Source organism: Pan paniscus, chromosome Y (assembly GCF_029289425.2).
Source record: "Pan paniscus chromosome Y, NHGRI_mPanPan1-v2.0_pri, whole genome shotgun sequence".
NCBI lineage: Eukaryota > Metazoa > Chordata > Mammalia > Primates > Hominidae > Pan > Pan paniscus.
Genome location: NC_073273.2, coordinates 13013349 through 13037743, shown reverse-complemented (window position 1 = coordinate 13037743; position 24395 = coordinate 13013349).

Sequence of the window (24395 nt, the reverse complement as noted above, 5' to 3'; positions counted from 1 at the left end):
CCAAATGTCCATTTTCAGATAGTAGAAAAAGGGGGTTTCCAAACTGCTCAATCAAAAGTAAGGTTCAGCTTTGTGAGATGATTGCATATATCTCAAAGAATGTTGTGAGAATGCTTCTGTCTCCTATTTATGTGAGGACGTTTCCTTTTCCACTGTAGGCCTCAAACCACTCCAAATGTCCGTTTGCAGATTCTACAAAAAGAGTGCTTCAAAGCTACTCATTCAAACGAAGGTTCAAATCTGTGAGATGAATTATCACGTCACAAAGAAGCTTCTCAGAATGCTTCTCTCTAGTTATTATTATACGAAGTCATTTCGTTATCCACCATAGGCCTCCAAGAGCTCCAAATATCCACTTTCAGATTCTACAAAAAGAATGTTTCAAAGCTGCTCAATCAAAAGAAAAGTTAAACTCTGTGTGATACGAAAGCACACATCACATTGGAGTTTCTCATAATGCTTCTGCCTAGTTATTACATGAAGACGTTTCGTTATCCACCATAGGCCTTGAAGCGCTCCAAATGTCATCTTGCAGATTCTACAAAAAGAGTATTTAAAAATTCCTCAATGAAAAGTAAGGTTCAACTCTGTGAGAAGAATGCACACATCACAAAAAAGTTTGTCTGAGTGCTTCTGTCTACTTGTTATGTGAAGATATTTCCTTTTCCATCAGAGGCCTCAAGCCACTGCAAATATCCACTGGGAGATTCTACAGAGAGAGTGTTTCAAAGTTGCTCAGTCAAAAGAAAGGTTCAACTCTGTGAGTTGAATGCACACATCACAAAGGAGTTTGTCACAATGCTTCTGTCTAGTCTTTATGTGAAGATATTTCCTTTTCCACCATAGGCCTCCAAGCAATCCAAAGGTCCACTTTCAAATTCTACAAAAAGTGTGTTTCAAAACTGCTCAATGAAAAGCAAGGTTCAACTCTGTGAGATGAATGTACACATCACAAAGAAGTTTGTCAGAACGCTTCTCTCCAGTTTTATTGTGAAGCTATTTCCTTTTCCACCAGAGGCCTCAAAGCGATCCAAATGTCCACTTGCAGATTTTATAAAAGTACTCTTTCAAAGCTGCTCAGTCAAAAGAACAGTTCAACTGTGTGAGACGAATGCTCACATTACAAAGAAGTTTGTGAGAATTCTTCTGTCTAGTTATTATGTGAAGATATTTCGTTATCCACCAGAGGCCTCAAAGCCCTCCAAATATCCACCTGCAGATTCTACAAAAAGAGTGTTTCAAAACTGCTCAATGAAAAGTAAGGATCAACTCTGTGAGATGAATGCACACATCACAAAGAAGTTTGTCAGAATGCTTCTGTCTAGTTTTTAGGTGGAGATATTTCCTTTTGCTCCACAGGCCTCAAAGCGCTTCAAATGTTCACATGCAAATTCTACAAAAAGAGGGTTTCAAAGCTGCTCAATCAAAAGAAAGGTTCAACTCTGTGAGATGAATGCACACATCAGAAAGAAGTTTGTCAGAAGGCTTCCATCTAGTTTGTATGTGAATATATTTCTTTTTCGACCCTAGGCCTCCAAGCGCTTCAAATGTCCACTTGCAGATTCTACGAAAAGTGTTTCAAAATGGCTCAATGGAAAGTAAGGTTTAACTCTGTGAGATTAATGCACACACCACAAAGAAATTGGTCAGAATGCTTCTGTCTCCTTCTGATGTGAAGATATTTTCTTTTCCACCATAGGCCTCAAAGCACTTCGAATGTCCACTTGCATTTATTACAAAAGTGGTCTTTCAAAGATGCTCAATCAAAAGAAAGGGTCAAGTCTGAGAGAGAAATGCACACAGCCCAAAGGAGGCTCTCAGAGTGCTTCTGTCAAGTTTTTATTTGAAGATATTTCCTTTTCCACCGTAGGCCTCAAAGCACAACAAATATCCGCTTGCAGATTCTACAAAAAGAGTGTTTCAAGATTGCTTAATCAAAAGAAAGGTTCAACTCTGTGAGATGAATGCACACATCTCGAAGAAGTTTGTCAAAATGCGTCTGTCTAATTTTTATGTGAAGATATTTCCTTTTCCACCTTAGGCTTCATAGCGTTCCAAATGTCCACTTGCAGATTCTACAAAAAGAGTGTTTCACAACTGCTCAATCACAAGAAAGTTGAAATCTATGAAATAAATTCACACATCACAAAGAAGTTTGTCAGAAGGCTTCTGTCTAGTTTTTATGTGAAGATATTGCCTTTTCCACCATAGGCCTCGAAGCGCTCCAAATGTCCACTAGCAGATTCTACGAAAAGAGTGTTTCAAAGCTGCTGAATCAAAGGAAAGATTCAACTCTGTGAGATGAATGCAGATATCACAAATAAGTTTCTCAGAATGCTTCTGTCTAGTTATTATATGAAGACATTTCGTTTTCCAACAAAGGCCTCAAAGCGCTCCAAATGACTACTTGCAGATTCTACAAAAAGAGTGTTTCAAAACTGCTCAATGAAAATTAAGGTTCAACTCTGTGAGAAGAATGCACACATCACAAAAAAGTTTGTCTGAGTGCTTCTGTCTACTTGTTATGTGAAGATATTTCCTTTTCCGTCAGAGGCCTCAAGCCACTGCAAATATCCACTGGGAGATTCTACAGAGAGAGTGTTTCAAAGTTGCTCAGTCAAAAGAAAGGTTCAACTCTGTGAGTTGAATGCACACATCACAAAGGAGTTTGTCACAATGCTTCTGTCTAGTCTTTATGTGAAGATATTTCCTTTTCCACCATAGGCCTCCAAGCAATCCAAAGGTCCACTTTCAAATTCTTCAAAAAGTGTGTTTCAAAACTGCTCAATGAAAAGCAAGGTTCAACTCTGTGAGATGAATGTACACATCACAAAGAAGTTTGTCAGAACGCTTCTCTCCAGTTTTATTGTGAAGCTATTTCCTTTTCCACCAGAGGCCTCAAAGCGATCCAAATGTCCACTTGCAGATTTGATAAAAGTACTCTTTCAAAGCTGCCCAGTCAAAAGAACAGTTCAACTCTGTGAGACGAATGCTCACATTACAAAGAAGTTTGTGAGAATTCTTCTGTCTAGTTATTATGTGAAGATATTTCGTTATCCACCAGAGGCCTCAAAGCCCTCCAAATATCCACCTGCAGATTCTACAAAAAGAGTGTTTCAAAACTGCTCAATGAAAAGTAAGGATCAACTCTGTGAGATGAATGCACACATCACAAAGAAGTTTGTCAGAATGCTTCTGTCTAGTTTTTAGGTGGAGATATTTCCTTTTGCTCCACAGGCCTCAAAGCGCTTCAAATGTTCACATGCAAATTCTACAAAAAGAGGGTTTCAAAGCTGCTCAATCAAAAGAAAGGTTCAACTCTGTGAGATGAATGCACACATCAGAAAGAAGTTTGTCAGAAGGCTTCCATCTAGTTTTTATGTGAATATATTTCTTTTTCGACCCTAGGCCTCCAAGCGCTTCAAATGTCCACTTGCAGATTCTACGAAAAGTGTTTCAAAATGGCTCAATGGAAAGTAAGGTTTAACTCTGTGAGATTAATGCACACACCACAAAGAAATTGGTCAGAATGCTTCTGTCTCCTTCTGATGTGAAGATATTTTCTTTTCCACCATAGGCCTCAAAGCACTTCGAATGTCCACTTGCATTTATTACAAAAGTGGTCTTTCAAAGATGCTCAATCAAAAGAAAGGGTCAAGTCTGAGAGATAAATGCACACAGCCCAAAGGAGGCTCTCAGAGTGCTTCTGTCAAGTTTTTATTTGAAGATATTTCCTTTTCCACCGTAGGCCTCAAAGCACAACAAATATCCACTTGCAGATTCTACAAAAAGAGTGTTTCAAGATTGCTTAATCAAAAGAAAGGTTCAACTCTGTGAGATGAATGCACACATCTCGAAGAAGTTTGTCAAAATGCGTCTGTCTAATTTTTATGTGAAGATATTTCCTTTTCCACATTAGGCTTCATAGCGTTCCAAATGTCCACTTGCAGATTCTACAAAAAGAGTGTTTCACAACTGCTCAATCACAAGAAAGTTGAAATCTATGAAATAAATTCACACATCACAAAGAAGTTTGTCAGAAGGCTTCTGTCTAGTTTTTATGTGAAGATATTGCCTTTTCCACCATAGGCCTCGAAGCGCTCCAAATGTCCACTAGCAGATTCTACGAAAAGAGTGTTTCAAAGCTGCTGAGTCAAAGGAAAGATTCAACTCTGTGAGATGAATGCAGATATCACAAATAAGTTTCTCAGAATGCTTCTGTCTAGTTATTATATGAAGACATTTCGTTTTCCAACAAAGGCCTCAAAGCGCTCCAAATGACTACTTGCAGATTCTACAAAAAGAGTGTTTCAAAACTGCTCAATGAAAATTAAGGTTCAACTCTGTGAGATGAATGCACATATCACAAAGAAATTTGTCAGAATGCTTCTGTCTTGTTCTTATGTGAAGATATTTAATTTTCCATGATCGGCCTCAAAGCACTCCAATTATCCACTTTCCTATAGTACAAAAAAAGTCTTTCAAACTGCTCAATCACAAGTAAGGTTCAACTGTGTGAGATGAATGCACGTATCAGAAAGACAGTTTTCAGAATGCTTCTGACTAGTTTTGTGTGAAGATATTATCTTTTCCACCATAGGCCTCAAAGCACAACAAATGTCCGTTTGCAGATTCTACAGAAAGTTTCATGACTGTTCAATCAAAAGAAAGTTCAACTCTTTGACATGAATGCACATATCACAAAGAAGTTTTTCAGAATGCTGCTGTCTAGTTTTTATATGAAGATATTTCCCTTTCTACCATAAGCCTCAAAGCACTCCAAATGTCCACTCCCAGATTCTACAAATGGAGTGTTTCAAAGCTGGTCTATCAAAAGAAATGTTCAACTCTCTGAGATGTATGCACACATCACAGAGAAGTTTGTCAGAATGCTTCTGTCTAGTTTTTATGTGAAGATATTTCCTATTGAACCATAGGCCTGAAAGTGCTCCAAATGTCCCCTTGAAGATTCTAGAAAAAGAGTGTTTCAAAGCTGCTCAATCCACAGAAATATTCAACGCCATGAGATGCATGCACACATCCAAATGAGTTTGTCAGAATGCTTCTGTCTAGTTTTTATGTGAAGGTATTTCCTTTTCCACCATAGGCCTCAAAGTGCTCCAAATGTCCACTTACGGATTCTACTAAAACAGTGTTTCCAAACTGGTCAATGAAAAGAAATGTTCAACTCTGTGAGATGAATGCACACAGCATAAAGAAATTTGTCAGAATGCTTCTGTCTACTTTTTACGTGAAGATATTTCCTTTTCCGCAATAGGCCACAAAAGGCTCCAAATGTCCACTTCCAGGTCCTACTAAAAGAGCATTTCGAAGCTGGTCAATCAAAAGAAAGGTTCAACTCTGTGAGATGAATGCACACATCACAAAGATGTTTTTCAGAATGCCTCCATCTAATTTTTATATGAAGATATTTCCCTTTCCGTGATAGGCCTCAAAGTGCTCCAAATGTCGTCATCCAGATTCCACAAAAAGAATGTTTCATAACTGCTCAATGAAAATTAACTTTCAACTCTGTGAGATGAATGCACACACGAAAAAGAAATTTGTCAGTATTCTTCTGTCTAGTTCTTATGTGAAGATATTTCCTTTTCAACCCTAGGCCTCCAAGCGTTCCAAAGGTCCACTTGTAGATTCTGCCAAAAGAGTGTTTCAAAACTGTTCAGTGAAAAGTAAGGTTCAACTCTGTGAGATGAATGCACACATCACATAGAAAGCTTCTCAGATAGCTTCTGTCTAGCTGTGATATGAAGATATTTCCTTATCCACCGTAGGCCTCAGAGCACTCGAAATGTCCACTTGCAGATGCTACAAAAGTGTGTTTCAAAACTACTCAATGAAAAGCAAGCTTCAGCCCTGTGAGAAGAATGCATGCATCCCAAAGTAGTTTGTGAGAATGCTTCTGTCTAGGTTTTTTGTGAATGTATTTCCTTTCCAGCAAAGGCCTCAAAGTGCTCCAAAAATCCACTTGCAGATTCCCCAAAGGAAGGTTTCGAAACTGCTCAATGGAAAGTAAGGTTCAACTCTGTGAGATGAATGTACACATCACAAAGAAGTTTGTCAAAATCCTTCTGTCTAGTTTTAATGTGAAGATATTTCCTTTTCGTGTTTCAAAACTGGTCAATCCAAAGTGAGGTTCAACTCTGTGAGATGAATACACATATCACAAGAAATTTCTCAGAATGCTTCTGTCTAGTTCTTAGGTGAAGATATTTCCTTGGCCACAATAGACCTCAAAGCACTCCAAATGTCCACTTGCAGATCATTCAAAAAGGGTGTTTCAAAACTGCTCAATAAAAAGTAAGGTTTCACTCTGTGTGATAAATGCACATATCACAAAGAAGGTTGTCAGAATGCTTCTGTCTAATTTTTGTGTGAAGATATTTCCTTTTCCACCATACGCCCCAAACCTTCCAAATGCCTACTTGCAGATTCTGCAGAAAGAGTGTTTCAAAGCTGCTCAATTAAAAGATAGTTTCAACTCTGTGAGACGAATGCACACATCACAAAGAAGCTTGTCAGAATGCTTGTGTCTAGTTCTTATGGGAAGATATTTCCTTTACCACCATAGCCCTCCAAGCGCTCCAAATGTCCACTTGCAGATTCTACGAAAACAGTGTTTCAAAACTGTTCAACCAGACTAAGGTTCATCTCTGTGAGATGAATGCACACATCACAAAGAAATTTATCAGAATCCTTCTGTCTACTTCTTAAGTGAAGATATTTCCTTTTCCACCATAGGCCTCAAAGCACTCCAAATGTCCATTTTCAGATAGTAGAAAAAGGGGGTTTCCAAACTGCTCAATCAAAAGTAAGGTTCAGCTTTGTGAGATGATTGCATATATCTCAAAGAATGTTGTGAGAATGCTTCTGTCTCCTATTTATGTGAGGACGTTTCCTTTTCCACTGTAGGCCTCAAACCACTCCAAATGTCCGTTTGCAGATTCTACAAAAAGAGTGCTTCAAAGCTACTCATTCAAACGAAGGTTCAAATCTGTGAGATGAATTATCACGTCACAAAGAAGCTTCTCAGAATGCTTCTCTCTAGTTATTATTATACGAAGTCATTTCGTTATCCACCATAGGCCTCCAAGAGCTCCAAATATCCACTTTCAGATTCTACAAAAAGAATGTTTCAAAGCTGCTCAATCAAAAGAAAAGTTAAACTCTGTGTGATACGAAAGCACACATCACATTGGAGTTTCTCATAATGCTTCTGCCTAGTTATTACATGAAGACGTTTCGTTATCCACCATAGGCCTTGAAGCGCTCCAAATGTCATCTTGCAGATTCTACAAAAAGAGTATTTAAAAATTCCTCAATGAAAAGTAAGGTTCAACTCTGTGAGAAGAATGCACACATCACAAAAAAGTTTGTCTGAGTGCTTCTGTCTACTTGTTATGTGAAGATATTTCCTTTTCCATCAGAGGCCTCAAGCCACTGCAAATATCCACTGGGAGATTCTACAGAGAGAGTGTTTCAAAGTTGCTCAGTCAAAAGAAAGGTTCAACTCTGTGAGTTGAATGCACACATCACAAAGGAGTTTGTCACAATGCTTCTGTCTAGTCTTTATGTGAAGATATTTCCTTTTCCACCATAGGCCTCCAAGCAATCCAAAGGTCCACTTTCAAATTCTACAAAAAGTGTGTTTCAAAACTGCTCAATGAAAAGCAAGGTTCAACTCTGTGAGATGAATGTACACATCACAAAGAAGTTTGTCAGAACGCTTCTCTCCAGTTTTATTGTGAAGCTATTTCCTTTTCCACCAGAGGCCTCAAAGCGATCCAAATGTCCACTTGCAGATTTTATAAAAGTACTCTTTCAAAGCTGCTCAGTCAAAAGAACAGTTCAACTGTGTGAGACGAATGCTCACATTACAAAGAAGTTTGTGAGAATTCTTCTGTCTAGTTATTATGTGAAGATATTTCGTTATCCACCAGAGGCCTCAAAGCCCTCCAAATATCCACCTGCAGATTCTACAAAAAGAGTGTTTCAAAACTGCTCAATGAAAAGTAAGGATCAACTCTGTGAGATGAATGCACACATCACAAAGAAGTTTGTCAGAATGCTTCTGTCTAGTTTTTAGGTGGAGATATTTCCTTTTGCTCCACAGGCCTCAAAGCGCTTCAAATGTTCACATGCAAATTCTACAAAAAGAGGGTTTCAAAGCTGCTCAATCAAAAGAAAGGTTCAACTCTGTGAGATGAATGCACACATCAGAAAGAAGTTTGTCAGAAGGCTTCCATCTAGTTTGTATGTGAATATATTTCTTTTTCGACCCTAGGCCTCCAAGCGCTTCAAATGTCCACTTGCAGATTCTACGAAAAGTGTTTCAAAATGGCTCAATGGAAAGTAAGGTTTAACTCTGTGAGATTAATGCACACACCACAAAGAAATTGGTCAGAATGCTTCTGTCTCCTTCTGATGTGAAGATATTTTCTTTTCCACCATAGGCCTCAAAGCACTTCGAATGTCCACTTGCATTTATTACAAAAGTGGTCTTTCAAAGATGCTCAATCAAAAGAAAGGGTCAAGTCTGAGAGAGAAATGCACACAGCCCAAAGGAGGCTCTCAGAGTGCTTCTGTCAAGTTTTTATTTGAAGATATTTCCTTTTCCACCGTAGGCCTCAAAGCACAACAAATATCCGCTTGCAGATTCTACAAAAAGAGTGTTTCAAGATTGCTTAATCAAAAGAAAGGTTCAACTCTGTGAGATGAATGCACACATCTCGAAGAAGTTTGTCAAAATGCGTCTGTCTAATTTTTATGTGAAGATATTTCCTTTTCCACCTTAGGCTTCATAGCGTTCCAAATGTCCACTTGCAGATTCTACAAAAAGAGTGTTTCACAACTGCTCAATCACAAGAAAGTTGAAATCTATGAAATAAATTCACACATCACAAAGAAGTTTGTCAGAAGGCTTCTGTCTAGTTTTTATGTGAAGATATTGCCTTTTCCACCATAGGCCTCGAAGCGCTCCAAATGTCCACTAGCAGATTCTACGAAAAGAGTGTTTCAAAGCTGCTGAATCAAAGGAAAGATTCAACTCTGTGAGATGAATGCAGATATCACAAATAAGTTTCTCAGAATGCTTCTGTCTAGTTATTATATGAAGACATTTCGTTTTCCAACAAAGGCCTCAAAGCGCTCCAAATGACTACTTGCAGATTCTACAAAAAGAGTGTTTCAAAACTGCTCAATGAAAATTAAGGTTCAACTCTGTGAGAAGAATGCACACATCACAAAAAAGTTTGTCTGAGTGCTTCTGTCTACTTGTTATGTGAAGATATTTCCTTTTCCGTCAGAGGCCTCAAGCCACTGCAAATATCCACTGGGAGATTCTACAGAGAGAGTGTTTCAAAGTTGCTCAGTCAAAAGAAAGGTTCAACTCTGTGAGTTGAATGCACACATCACAAAGGAGTTTGTCACAATGCTTCTGTCTAGTCTTTATGTGAAGATATTTCCTTTTCCACCATAGGCCTCCAAGCAATCCAAAGGTCCACTTTCAAATTCTTCAAAAAGTGTGTTTCAAAACTGCTCAATGAAAAGCAAGGTTCAACTCTGTGAGATGAATGTACACATCACAAAGAAGTTTGTCAGAACGCTTCTCTCCAGTTTTATTGTGAAGCTATTTCCTTTTCCACCAGAGGCCTCAAAGCGATCCAAATGTCCACTTGCAGATTTGATAAAAGTACTCTTTCAAAGCTGCCCAGTCAAAAGAACAGTTCAACTCTGTGAGACGAATGCTCACATTACAAAGAAGTTTGTGAGAATTCTTCTGTCTAGTTATTATGTGAAGATATTTCGTTATCCACCAGAGGCCTCAAAGCCCTCCAAATATCCACCTGCAGATTCTACAAAAAGAGTGTTTCAAAACTGCTCAATGAAAAGTAAGGATCAACTCTGTGAGATGAATGCACACATCACAAAGAAGTTTGTCAGAATGCTTCTGTCTAGTTTTTAGGTGGAGATATTTCCTTTTGCTCCACAGGCCTCAAAGCGCTTCAAATGTTCACATGCAAATTCTACAAAAAGAGGGTTTCAAAGCTGCTCAATCAAAAGAAAGGTTCAACTCTGTGAGATGAATGCACACATCAGAAAGAAGTTTGTCAGAAGGCTTCCATCTAGTTTTTATGTGAATATATTTCTTTTTCGACCCTAGGCCTCCAAGCGCTTCAAATGTCCACTTGCAGATTCTACGAAAAGTGTTTCAAAATGGCTCAATGGAAAGTAAGGTTTAACTCTGTGAGATTAATGCACACACCACAAAGAAATTGGTCAGAATGCTTCTGTCTCCTTCTGATGTGAAGATATTTTCTTTTCCACCATAGGCCTCAAAGCACTTCGAATGTCCACTTGCATTTATTACAAAAGTGGTCTTTCAAAGATGCTCAATCAAAAGAAAGGGTCAAGTCTGAGAGATAAATGCACACAGCCCAAAGGAGGCTCTCAGAGTGCTTCTGTCAAGTTTTTATTTGAAGATATTTCCTTTTCCACCGTAGGCCTCAAAGCACAACAAATATCCACTTGCAGATTCTACAAAAAGAGTGTTTCAAGATTGCTTAATCAAAAGAAAGGTTCAACTCTGTGAGATGAATGCACACATCTCGAAGAAGTTTGTCAAAATGCGTCTGTCTAATTTTTATGTGAAGATATTTCCTTTTCCACATTAGGCTTCATAGCGTTCCAAATGTCCACTTGCAGATTCTACAAAAAGAGTGTTTCACAACTGCTCAATCACAAGAAAGTTGAAATCTATGAAATAAATTCACACATCACAAAGAAGTTTGTCAGAAGGCTTCTGTCTAGTTTTTATGTGAAGATATTGCCTTTTCCACCATAGGCCTCGAAGCGCTCCAAATGTCCACTAGCAGATTCTACGAAAAGAGTGTTTCAAAGCTGCTGAGTCAAAGGAAAGATTCAACTCTGTGAGATGAATGCAGATATCACAAATAAGTTTCTCAGAATGCTTCTGTCTAGTTATTATATGAAGACATTTCGTTTTCCAACAAAGGCCTCAAAGCGCTCCAAATGACTACTTGCAGATTCTACAAAAAGAGTGTTTCAAAACTGCTCAATGAAAATTAAGGTTCAACTCTGTGAGATGAATGCACATATCACAAAGAAATTTGTCAGAATGCTTCTGTCTTGTTCTTATGTGAAGATATTTAATTTTCCATGATCGGCCTCAAAGCACTCCAATTATCCACTTTCCTATAGTACAAAAAAAGTCTTTCAAACTGCTCAATCACAAGTAAGGTTCAACTGTGTGAGATGAATGCACGTATCAGAAAGACAGTTTTCAGAATGCTTCTGACTAGTTTTGTGTGAAGATATTATCTTTTCCACCATAGGCCTCAAAGCACAACAAATGTCCGTTTGCAGATTCTACAGAAAGTTTCATGACTGTTCAATCAAAAGAAAGTTCAACTCTTTGACATGAATGCACATATCACAAAGAAGTTTTTCAGAATGCTGCTGTCTAGTTTTTATATGAAGATATTTCCCTTTCTACCATAAGCCTCAAAGCACTCCAAATGTCCACTCCCAGATTCTACAAATGGAGTGTTTCAAAGCTGGTCTATCAAAAGAAATGTTCAACTCTCTGAGATGTATGCACACATCACAGAGAAGTTTGTCAGAATGCTTCTGTCTAGTTTTTATGTGAAGATATTTCCTATTGAACCATAGGCCTGAAAGTGCTCCAAATGTCCCCTTGAAGATTCTAGAAAAAGAGTGTTTCAAAGCTGCTCAATCCACAGAAATATTCAACGCCATGAGATGCATGCACACATCCAAATGAGTTTGTCAGAATGCTTCTGTCTAGTTTTTATGTGAAGGTATTTCCTTTTCCACCATAGGCCTCAAAGTGCTCCAAATGTCCACTTACGGATTCTACTAAAACAGTGTTTCCAAACTGGTCAATGAAAAGAAATGTTCAACTCTGTGAGATGAATGCACACAGCATAAAGAAATTTGTCAGAATGCTTCTGTCTACTTTTTACGTGAAGATATTTCCTTTTCCGCAATAGGCCACAAAAGGCTCCAAATGTCCACTTCCAGGTCCTACTAAAAGAGCATTTCGAAGCTGGTCAATCAAAAGAAAGGTTCAACTCTGTGAGATGAATGCACACATCACAAAGATGTTTTTCAGAATGCCTCCATCTAATTTTTATATGAAGATATTTCCCTTTCCGTGATAGGCCTCAAAGTGCTCCAAATGTCGTCATCCAGATTCCACAAAAAGAATGTTTCATAACTGCTCAATGAAAATTAACTTTCAACTCTGTGAGATGAATGCACACACGAAAAAGAAATTTGTCAGTATTCTTCTGTCTAGTTCTTATGTGAAGATATTTCCTTTTCAACCCTAGGCCTCCAAGCGTTCCAAAGGTCCACTTGTAGATTCTGCCAAAAGAGTGTTTCAAAACTGTTCAGTGAAAAGTAAGGTTCAACTCTGTGAGATGAATGCACACATCACATAGAAAGCTTCTCAGATAGCTTCTGTCTAGCTGTGATATGAAGATATTTCCTTATCCACCGTAGGCCTCAGAGCACTCGAAATGTCCACTTGCAGATGCTACAAAAGTGTGTTTCAAAACTACTCAATGAAAAGCAAGCTTCAGCCCTGTGAGAAGAATGCATGCATCCCAAAGTAGTTTGTGAGAATGCTTCTGTCTAGGTTTTTTGTGAATGTATTTCCTTTCCAGCAAAGGCCTCAAAGTGCTCCAAAAATCCACTTGCAGATTCCCCAAAGGAAGGTTTCGAAACTGCTCAATGGAAAGTAAGGTTCAACTCTGTGAGATGAATGTACACATCACAAAGAAGTTTGTCAAAATCCTTCTGTCTAGTTTTAATGTGAAGATATTTCCTTTTCGTGTTTCAAAACTGGTCAATCCAAAGTGAGGTTCAACTCTGTGAGATGAATACACATATCACAAGAAATTTCTCAGAATGCTTCTGTCTAGTTCTTAGGTGAAGATATTTCCTTGGCCACAATAGACCTCAAAGCACTCCAAATGTCCACTTGCAGATCATTCAAAAAGGGTGTTTCAAAACTGCTCAATAAAAAGTAAGGTTTCACTCTGTGTGATAAATGCACATATCACAAAGAAGGTTGTCAGAATGCTTCTGTCTAATTTTTGTGTGAAGATATTTCCTTTTCCACCATACGCCCCAAACCTTCCAAATGCCTACTTGCAGATTCTGCAGAAAGAGTGTTTCAAAGCTGCTCAATTAAAAGATAGTTTCAACTCTGTGAGACGAATGCACACATCACAAAGAAGCTTGTCAGAATGCTTGTGTCTAGTTCTTATGGGAAGATATTTCCTTTACCACCATAGCCCTCCAAGCGCTCCAAATGTCCACTTGCAGATTCTACGAAAACAGTGTTTCAAAACTGTTCAACCAGACTAAGGTTCATCTCTGTGAGATGAATGCACACATCACAAAGAAATTTATCAGAATCCTTCTGTCTACTTCTTAAGTGAAGATATTTCCTTTTCCACCATAGGCCTCAAAGCACTCCAAATGTCCATTTTCAGATAGTAGAAAAAGGGGGTTTCCAAACTGCTCAATCAAAAGTAAGGTTCAGCTTTGTGAGATGATTGCATATATCTCAAAGAATGTTGTGAGAATGCTTCTGTCTCCTATTTATGTGAGGACGTTTCCTTTTCCACTGTAGGCCTCAAACCACTCCAAATGTCCGTTTGCAGATTCTACAAAAAGAGTGCTTCAAAGCTACTCATTCAAACGAAGGTTCAAATCTGTGAGATGAATTATCACGTCACAAAGAAGCTTCTCAGAATGCTTCTCTCTAGTTATTATTATACGAAGTCATTTCGTTATCCACCATAGGCCTCCAAGAGCTCCAAATATCCACTTTCAGATTCTACAAAAAGAATGTTTCAAAGCTGCTCAATCAAAAGAAAAGTTAAACTCTGTGTGATACGAAAGCACACATCACATTGGAGTTTCTCATAATGCTTCTGCCTAGTTATTACATGAAGACGTTTCGTTATCCACCATAGGCCTTGAAGCGCTCCAAATGTCATCTTGCAGATTCTACAAAAAGAGTATTTAAAAATTCCTCAATGAAAAGTAAGGTTCAACTCTGTGAGAAGAATGCACACATCACAAAAGTTTGTCTGAGTGCTTCTGTCTACTTGTTATGTGAAGATATTTCCTTTTCCATCAGAGGCCTCAAGCCACTGCAAATATCCACTGGGAGATTCTACAGAGAGAGTGTTTCAAAGTTGCTCAGTCAAAAGAAAGGTTCAACTCTGTGAGTTGAATGCACACATCACAAAGGAGTTTGTCACAATGCTTCTGTCTAGTCTTTATGTGAAGATATTTCCTTTTCCACCATAGGCCTCCAAGCAATCCAAAGGTCCACTTTCAAATTCTACAAAAAGTGTGTTTCAAAACTGCTCAATGAAAAGCAAGGTTCAACTCTGTGAGATGAATGTACACATCACAAAGAAGTTTGTCAGAACGCTTCTCTCCAGTTTTATTGTGAAGCTATTTCCTTTTCCACCAGAGGCCTCAAAGCGATCCAAATGTCCACTTGCAGATTTTATAAAAGTACTCTTTCAAAGCTGCTCAGTCAAAAGAACAGTTCAACTGTGTGAGACGAATGCTCACATTACAAAGAAGTTTGTGAGAATTCTTCTGTCTAGTTATTATGTGAAGATATTTCGTTATCCACCAGAGGCCTCAAAGCCCTCCAAATATCCACCTGCAGATTCTACAAAAAGAGTGTTTCAAAACTGCTCAATGAAAAGTAAGGATCAACTCTGTGAGATGAATGCACACATCACAAAGAAGTTTGTCAGAATGCTTCTGTCTAGTTTTTAGGTGGAGATATTTCCTTTTGCTCCACAGGCCTCAAAGCGCTTCAAATGTTCACATGCAAATTCTACAAAAAGAGGGTTTCAAAGCTGCTCAATCAAAAGAAAGGTTCAACTCTGTGAGATGAATGCTCACATCAGAAAGAAGTTTGTCAGAAGGCTTCCATCTAGTTTTTATGTGAATATATTTCTTTTTCGACCCTAGGCCTCCAAGCGCTTCAAATGTCCACTTGCAGATTCTACGAAAAGTGTTTCAAAATGGCTCAATGGAAAGTAAGGTTTAACTCTGTGAGATTAATGCACACACCACAAAGAAATTGGTCAGAATGCTTCTGTCTCCTTCTGATGTGAAGATATTTTCTTTTCCACCATAGGCCTCAAAGCACTTCGAATGTCCACTTGCATTTATTACAAAAGTGGTCTTTCAAAGATGCTCAATCAAAAGAAAGGGTCAAGTCTGAGAGAGAAATGCACACAGCCCAAAGGAGGCTCTCAGAGTGCTTCTGTCAAGTTTTTATTTGAAGATATTTCCTTTTCCACCGTAGGCCTCAAAGCACAACAAATATCCGCTTGCAGATTCTACAAAAAGAGTGTTTCAAGATTGCTTAATCAAAAGAAAGGTTCAACTCTGTGAGATGAATGCACACATCTCGAAGAAGTTTGTCAAAATGCGTCTGTCTAATTTTTATGTGAAGATATTTCCTTTTCCACCTTAGGCTTCATAGCGTTCCAAATGTCCACTTGCAGATTCTACAAAAAGAGTGTTTCACAACTGCTCAATCACAAGAAAGTTGAAATCTATGAAATAAATTCACACATCACAAAGAAGTTTGTCAGAAGGCTTCTGTCTAGTTTTTATGTGAAGATATTGCCTTTTCCACCATAGGCCTCGAAGCGCTCCAAATGTCCACTAGCAGATTCTACGAAAAGAGTGTTTCAAAGCTGCTGAATCAAAGGAAAGATTCAACTCTGTGAGATGAATGCAGATATCACAAATAAGTTTCTCAGAATGCTTCTGTCTAGTTGTTATATGAAGACATTTCGTTTTCCAACAAAGGCCTCAAAGCGCTCCAAATGACTACTTGCAGATTCTACAAAAAGAGTGTTTCAAAACTGCTCAATGAAAATTAAGGTTCAACTCTGTGAGAAGAATGCACACATCACAAAAAAGTTTGTCTGAGTGCTTCTGTCTACTTGTTATGTGAAGATATTTCCTTTTCCGTCAGAGGCCTCAAGCCACTGCAAATATCCACTGGGAGATTCTACAGAGAGAGTGTTTCAAAGTTGCTCAGTCAAAAGAAAGGTTCAACTCTGTGAGTTGAATGCACACATCACAAAGGAGTTTGTCACAATGCTTCTGTCTAGTCTTTATGTGAAGATATTTCCTTTTCCACCATAGGCCTCCAAGCAATCCAAAGGTCCACTTTCAAATTCTACAAAAAGTGTGTTTCAAAACTGCTCAATGAAAAGCAAGGTTCAACTCTGTGAGATGAATGTACACATCACAAAGAAGTTTGTCAGAACGCTTCTCTCCAGTTTTATTGTGAAGCTATTTCCTTTTCCACCAGAGGCCTCAAAGCGATCCAAATGTCCACTTGCAGATTTGATAAAAGTACTCTTTCAAAGCTGCCCAGTCAAAAGAACAGTTCAACTCTGTGAGACGAATGCTCACATTACAAAGAAGTTTGTGAGAATTCTTCTGTCTAGTTATTATGTGAAGATATTTCGTTATCCACCAGAGGCCTCAAAGCCCTCCAAATATCCACCTGCAGATTCTACAAAAAGAGTGTTTCAAAACTGCTCAATGAAAAGTAAGGATCAACTCTGTGAGATGAATGCACACATCACAAAGAAGTTTGTCAGAATGCTTCTGTCTAGTTTTTAGGTGGAGATATTTCCTTTTGCTCCACAGGCCTCAAAGCGCTTCAAATGTTCACATGCAAATTCTACAAAAAGAGGGTTTCAAAGCTGCTCAATCAAAAGAAAGGTTCAACTCTGTGAGATGAATGCACACATCAGAAAGAAGTTTGTCAGAAGGCTTCCATCTAGTTTTTATGTGAATATATTTCTTTTTCGACCCTAGGCCTCCAAGCGCTTCAAATGTCCACTTGCAGATTCTACGAAAAGTGTTTCAAAATGGCTCAATGGAAAGTAAGGTTTAACTCTGTGAGATTAATGCACACACCACAAAGAAATTGGTCAGAATGCTTCTGTCTCCTTCTGATGTGAAGATATTTTCTTTTCCACCATAGGCCTCAAAGCACTTCGAATGTCCACTTGCATTTATTACAAAAGTGGTCTTTCAAAGATGCTCAATCAAAAGAAAGGGTCAAGTCTGAGAGATAAATGCACACAGCCCAAAGGAGGCTCTCAGAGTGCTTCTGTCAAGTTTTTATTTGAAGATATTTCCTTTTCCACCGTAGGCCTCAAAGCACAACAAATATCCACTTGCAGATTCTACAAAAAGAGTGTTTCAAGATTGCTTAATCAAAAGAAAGGTTCAACTCTGTGAGATGAATGCACACATCTCGAAGAAGTTTGTCAAAATGCGTCTGTCTAATTTTTATGTGAAGATATTTCCTTTTCCACATTAGGCTTCATAGCGTTCCAAATGTCCACTTGCAGATTCTACAAAAAGAGTGTTTCACAACTGCTCAATCACAAGAAAGTTGAAATCTATGAAATAAATTCACACATCACAAAGAAGTTTGTCAGAAGGCTTCTGTCTAGTTTTTATGTGAAGATATTGCCTTTTCCACCATAGGCCTCGAAGCGCTCCAAATGTCCACTAGCAGATTCTACGAAAAGAGTGTTTCAAAGCTGCTGAGTCAAAGGAAAGATTCAACTCTGTGAGATGAATGCAGATATCACAAATAAGTTTCTCAGAATGCTTCTGTCTAGTTATTATATGAAGACATTTCGTTTTCCAACAAAGGCCTCAAAGCGCTCCAAATGACTACTTGCAGATTCTACAAAAAGAGTGTTTCAAAACTGCTCAATGAAAATTAAGGTTCAACTCTGTGAGATGAATGCACATATCACAAAGAAATTTGTCAGAATGCTTCTGTCTTGTTCTTATGTGAAGATATTTAATTTTCCATGATCGGCCTCAAAGCACTCCAATTATCCACTTTCCTATAGTACAAAAAAAGTCTTTCAAACTGCTCAATCACAAGTAAGGTTCAACTGTGTGAGATGAATGCACGTATCAGAAAGACAGTTTTCAGAATGCTTCTGACTAGTTTTGTGTGAAGATATTATCTTTTCCACCATAGGCCTCAAAGCACAACAAATGTCCGTTTGCAGATTCTACAGAAAGTTTCATGACTGTTCAATCAAAAGAAAGTTCAACTCTTTGACATGAATGCACATATCACAAAGAAGTTTTTCAGAATGCTGCTGTCTAGTTTTTATATGAAGATATTTCCCTTTCTACCATAAGCCTCAAAGCACTCCAAATGTCCACTCCCAGATTCTACAAATGGAGTGTTTCAAAGCTGGTCTATCAAAAGAAATGTTCAACTCTCTGAGATGTATGCACACATCACAGAGAAGTTTGTCAGAATGCTTCTGTCTAGTTTTTATGTGAAGATATTTCCTATTGAACCATAGGCCTGAAAGTGCTCCAAATGTCCCCTTGAAGATTCTAGAAAAAGAGTGTTTCAAAGCTGCTCAATCCACAGAAATATTCAACGCCATGAGATGCATGCACACATCCAAATGAGTTTGTCAGAATGCTTCTGTCTAGTTTTTATGTGAAGGTATTTCCTTTTCCACCATAGGCCTCAAAGTGCTCCAAATGTCCACTTCCGGATTCTACTAAAACAGTGTTTCCAAACTGGTCAATGAAAAGAAATGTTCAACTCTGTGAGATGAATGCACACAGCATAAAGAAATTTGTCAGAATGCTTCTGTCTACTTTTTACGTGAAGATATTTCCTTTTCCGCAATAGGCCACAAAAGGCTCCAAATGTCCACTTCCAGGTCCTACTAAAAGAGCATTTCGAAGCTGGTCAATCAAAAGAAAGGTTCAACTCTGTGAGATGAATGCACACATCACAAAGATGTTTTTCAGAATGCCTCCATCTAATTTTTATATGAAGATATTTCCCTTTCCGTGATAGGCCTCAAAGTGCTCCAAATGTCGTCATCCAGATTCCACAAAAAGAATGTTTCATAACTGCTCAATGAAAATTAACTTTCAACTCTGTGAGATGAATGCACACACGAAAAAGAAATTTGTCAGTATTCTTCTGTCTAGTTCTTATGTGAAGATATTTCCTTTTCAACCCTAGGCCTCCAAGCGTTCCAAAGGTCCACTTGTAGATTCTGCCAAAAGAGTGTTTCAAAACTGTTCAGTGAAAAGTAAGGTTCAACTCTGTGAGATGAATGCACACATCACATAGAAAGCTTCTCAGATAGCTTCTGTCTAGCTGTGATATGAAGATATTTCCTTATCCACCGTAGGCCTCAGAGCACTCGAAATGTCCACTTGCAGATGCTACAAAAGTGTGTTTCAAAACTACTCAATGAAAAGCAAGCTTCAGCCCTGTGAGAAGAATGCATGCATCCCAAAGTAGTTTGTGAGAATGCTTCTGTCTAGGTTTTTTGTGAATGTATTTCCTTTCCAGCAAAGGCCTCAAAGTGCTCCAAAAATCCACTTGCAGATTCCCCAAAGGAAGGTTTCGAAACTGCTCAATGGAAAGTAAGGTTCAACTCTGTGAGATGAATGTACACATCACAAAGAAGTTTGTCAAAATCCTTCTGTCTAGTTTTAATGTGAAGATATTTCCTTTTCGTGTTTCAAAACTGGTCAATCCAAAGTGAGGTTCAACTCTGTGAGATGAATACACATATCACAAGAAATTTCTCAGAATGCTTCTGTCTAGTTCTTAGGTGAAGATATTTCCTTGGCCACAATAGACCTCAAAGCACTCCAAATGTCCACTTGCAGATCATTCAAAAAGGGTGTTTCAAAACTGCTCAATAAAAAGTAAGGTTTCACTCTGTGTGATAAATGCACATATCACAAAGAAGGTTGTCAGAATGCTTCTGTCTAATTTTTGTGTGAAGATATTTCCTTTTCCACCATACGCCCCAAACCTTCCAAATGCCTACTTGCAGATTCTGCAGAAAGAGTGTTTCAAAGCTGCTCAATTAAAAGATAGTTTCAACTCTGTGAGACGAATGCACACATCACAAAGAAGCTTGTCAGAATGCTTGTGTCTAGTTCTTATGGGAAGATATTTCCTTTACCACCATAGCCCTCCAAGCGCTCCAAATGTCCACTTGCAGATTCTACGAAAACAGTGTTTCAAAACTGTTCAACCAGACTAAGGTTCATCTCTGTGAGATGAATGCACACATCACAAAGAAATTTATCAGAATCCTTCTGTCTACTTCTTAAGTGAAGATATTTCCTTTTCCACCATAGGCCTCAAAGCACTCCAAATGTCCATTTTCAGATAGTAGAAAAAGGGGGTTTCCAAACTGCTCAATCAAAAGTAAGGTTCAGCTTTGTGAGATGATTGCATATATCTCAAAGAATGTTGTGAGAATGCTTCTGTCTCCTATTTATGTGAGGACGTTTCCTTTTCCACTGTAGGCCTCAAACCACTCCAAATGTCCGTTTGCAGATTCTACAAAAAGAGTGCTTCAAAGCTACTCATTCAAACGAAGGTTCAAATCTGTGAGATGAATTATCACGTCACAAAGAAGCTTCTCAGAATGCTTCTCTCTAGTTATTATTATACGAAGTCATTTCGTTATCCACCATAGGCCTCCAAGAGCTCCAAATATCCACTTTCAGATTCTACAAAAAGAATGTTTCAAAGCTGCTCAATCAAAAGAAAAGTTAAACTCTGTGTGATACGAAAGCACACATCACATTGGAGTTTCTCATAATGCTTCTGCCTAGTTATTACATGAAGACGTTTCGTTATCCACCATAGGCCTTGAAGCGCTCCAAATGTCATCTTGCAGATTCTACAAAAAGAGTATTTAAAAATTCCTCAATGAAAAGTAAGGTTCAACTCTGTGAGAAGAATGCACACATCACAAAAAAGTTTGTCTGAGTGCTTCTGTCTACTTGTTATGTGAAGATATTTCCTTTTCCATCAGAGGCCTCAAGCCACTGCAAATATCCACTGGGAGATTCTACAGAGAGAGTGTTTCAAAGTTGCTCAGTCAAAAGAAAGGTTCAACTCTGTGAGTTGAATGCACACATCACAAAGGAGTTTGTCACAATGCTTCTGTCTAGTCTTTATGTGAAGATATTTCCTTTTCCACCATAGGCCTCCAAGCAATCCAAAGGTCCACTTTCAAATTCTACAAAAAGTGTGTTTCAAAACTGCTCAATGAAAAGCAAGGTTCAACTCTGTGAGATGAATGTACACATCACAAAGAAGTTTGTCAGAACGCTTCTCTCCAGTTTTATTGTGAAGCTATTTCCTTTTCCACCAGAGGCCTCAAAGCGATCCAAATGTCCACTTGCAGATTTTATAAAAGTACTCTTTCAAAGCTGCCCAGTCAAAAGAACAGTTCAACTCTGTGAGACGAATGCTCACATTACAAAGAAGTTTGTGAGAATTCTTCTGTCTAGTTATTATGTGAAGATATTTCGTTATCCACCAGAGGCCTCAAAGCCCTCCAAATATCCACCTGCAGATTCTACAAAAAGAGTGTTTCAAAACTGCTCAATGAAAAGTAAGGATCAACTCTGTGAGATGAATGCACACATCACAAAGAAGTTTGTCAGAATGCTTCTGTCTAGTTTTTAGGTGGAGATATTTCCTTTTGCTCCACAGGCCTCAAAGCGCTTCAAATGTTCACATGCAAATTCTACAAAAAGAGGGTTTCAAAGCTGCTCAATCAAAAGAAAGGTTCAACTCTGTGAGATGAATGCACACATCAGAAAGAAGTTTGTCAGAAGGCTTCCATCTAGTTTGTATGTGAATATATTTCTTTTTCGACCCTAGGCCTCCAAGCGCTTCAAATGTCCACTTGCAGATTCTACGAAAAGTGTTTCAAAATGGCTCAATGGAAAGTAAGGTTTAACTCTGTGAGATTAATGCACACACCACAAAGAAATTGGTCAGAATGCTTCTGTCTCCTTCTGATGTGAAGATATTTTCTTTTCCACCATAGGCCTCAAAGCACTTCGAATGTCCACTTGCATTTATTACAAAAGTGGTCTTTCAAAGATGCTCAATCAAAAGAAAGGGTCAAGTCTGAGAGAGAAATGCACACAGCCCAAAGGAGGCTCTCAGAGTGCTTCTGTCAAGTTTTTATTTGAAGATATTTCCTTTTCCACCGTAGGCCTCAAAGCACAACAAATATCCGCTTGCAGATTCTACAAAAAGAGTGTTTCAAGATTGCTTAATCAAAAGAAAGGTTCAACTCTGTGAGATGAATGCACACATCTCGAAGAAGTTTGTCAAAATGCGTCTGTCTAATTTTTATGTGAAGATATTTCCTTTTCCACCTTAGGCTTCATAGCGTTCCAAATGTCCACTTGCAGATTCTACAAAAAGAGTGTTTCACAACTGCTCAATCACAAGAAAGTTGAAATCTATGAAATAAATTCACACATCACAAAGAAGTTTGTCAGAAGGCTTCTGTCTAGTTTTTATGTGAAGATATTGCCTTTTCCACCATAGGCCTCGAAGCGCTCCAAATGTCCACTAGCAGATTCTACGAAAAGAGTGTTTCAAAGCTGCTGAATCAAAGGAAAGATTCAACTCTGTGAGATGAATGCAGATATCACAAATAAGTTTCTCAGAATGCTTCTGTCTAGTTGTTATATGAAGACATTTCGTTTTCCAACAAAGGCCTCAAAGCGCTCCAAATGACTACTTGCAGATTCTACAAAAAGAGTGTTTCAAAACTGCTCAATGAAAATTAAGGTTCAACTCTGTGAGAAGAATGCACACATCACAAAAAAGTTTGTCTGAGTGCTTCTGTCTACTTGTTATGTGAAGATATTTCCTTTTCCGTCAGAGGCCTCAAGCCACTGCAAATATCCACTGGGAGATTCTACAGAGAGAGTGTTTCAAAGTTGCTCAGTCAAAAGAAAGGTTCAACTCTGTGAGTTGAATGCACACATCACAAAGGAGTTTGTCACAATGCTTCTGTCTAGTCTTTATGTGAAGATATTTCCTTTTCCACCATAGGCCTCCAAGCAATCCAAAGGTCCACTTTCAAATTCTACAAAAAGTGTGTTTCAAAACTGCTCAATGAAAAGCAAGGTTCAACTCTGTGAGATGAATGTACACATCACAAAGAAGTTTGTCAGAACGCTTCTCTCCAGTTTTATTGTGAAGCTATTTCCTTTTCCACCAGAGGCCTCAAAGCGATCCAAATGTCCACTTGCAGATTTGATAAAAGTACTCTTTCAAAGCTGCCCAGTCAAAAGAACAGTTCAACTCTGTGAGACGAATGCTCACATTACAAAGAAGTTTGTGAGAATTCTTCTGTCTAGTTATTATGTGAAGATATTTCGTTATCCACCAGAGGCCTCAAAGCCCTCCAAATATCCACCTGCAGATTCTACAAAAAGAGTGTTTCAAAACTGCTCAATGAAAAGTAAGGATCAACTCTGTGAGATGAATGCACACATCACAAAGAAGTTTGTCAGAATGCTTCTGTCTAGTTTTTAGGTGGAGATATTTCCTTTTGCTCCACAGGCCTCAAAGCGCTTCAAATGTTCACATGCAAATTCTACAAAAAGAGGGTTTCAAAGCTGCTCAATCAAAAGAAAGGTTCAACTCTGTGAGATGAATGCACACATCAGAAAGAAGTTTGTCAGAAGGCTTCCATCTAGTTTGTATGTGAATATATTTCTTTTTCGACCCTAGGCCTCCAAGCGCTTCAAATGTCCACTTGCAGATTCTACGAAAAGTGTTTCAAAATGGCTCAATGGAAAGTAAGGTTTAACTCTGTGAGATTAATGCACACACCACAAAGAAATTGGTCAGAATGCTTCTGTCTCCTTCTGATGTGAAGATATTTTCTTTTCCACCATAGGCCTCAAAGCACTTCGAATGTCCACTTGCATTTATTACAAAAGTGGTCTTTCAAAGATGCTCAATCAAAAGAAAGGGTCAAGTCTGAGAGAGAAATGCACACAGCCCAAAGGAGGCTCTCAGAGTGCTTCTGTCAAGTTTTTATTTGAAGATATTTCCTTTTCCACCGTAGGCCTCAAAGCACAACAAATATCCACTTGCAGATTCTACAAAAAGAGTGTTTCAAGATTGCTTAATCAAAAGAAAGGTTCAACTCTGTGAGATGAATGCACACATCTCGAAGAAGTTTGTCAAAATGCGTCTGTCTAATTTTTATGTGAAGATATTTCCTTTTCCACATTAGGCTTCATAGCGTTCCAAATGTCCACTTGCAGATTCTACAAAAAGAGTGTTTCACAACTGCTCAATCACAAGAAAGTTGAAATCTATGAAATAAATTCACACATCACAAAGAAGTTTGTCAGAAGGCTTCTGTCTAGTTTTTATGTGAAGATATTGCCTTTTC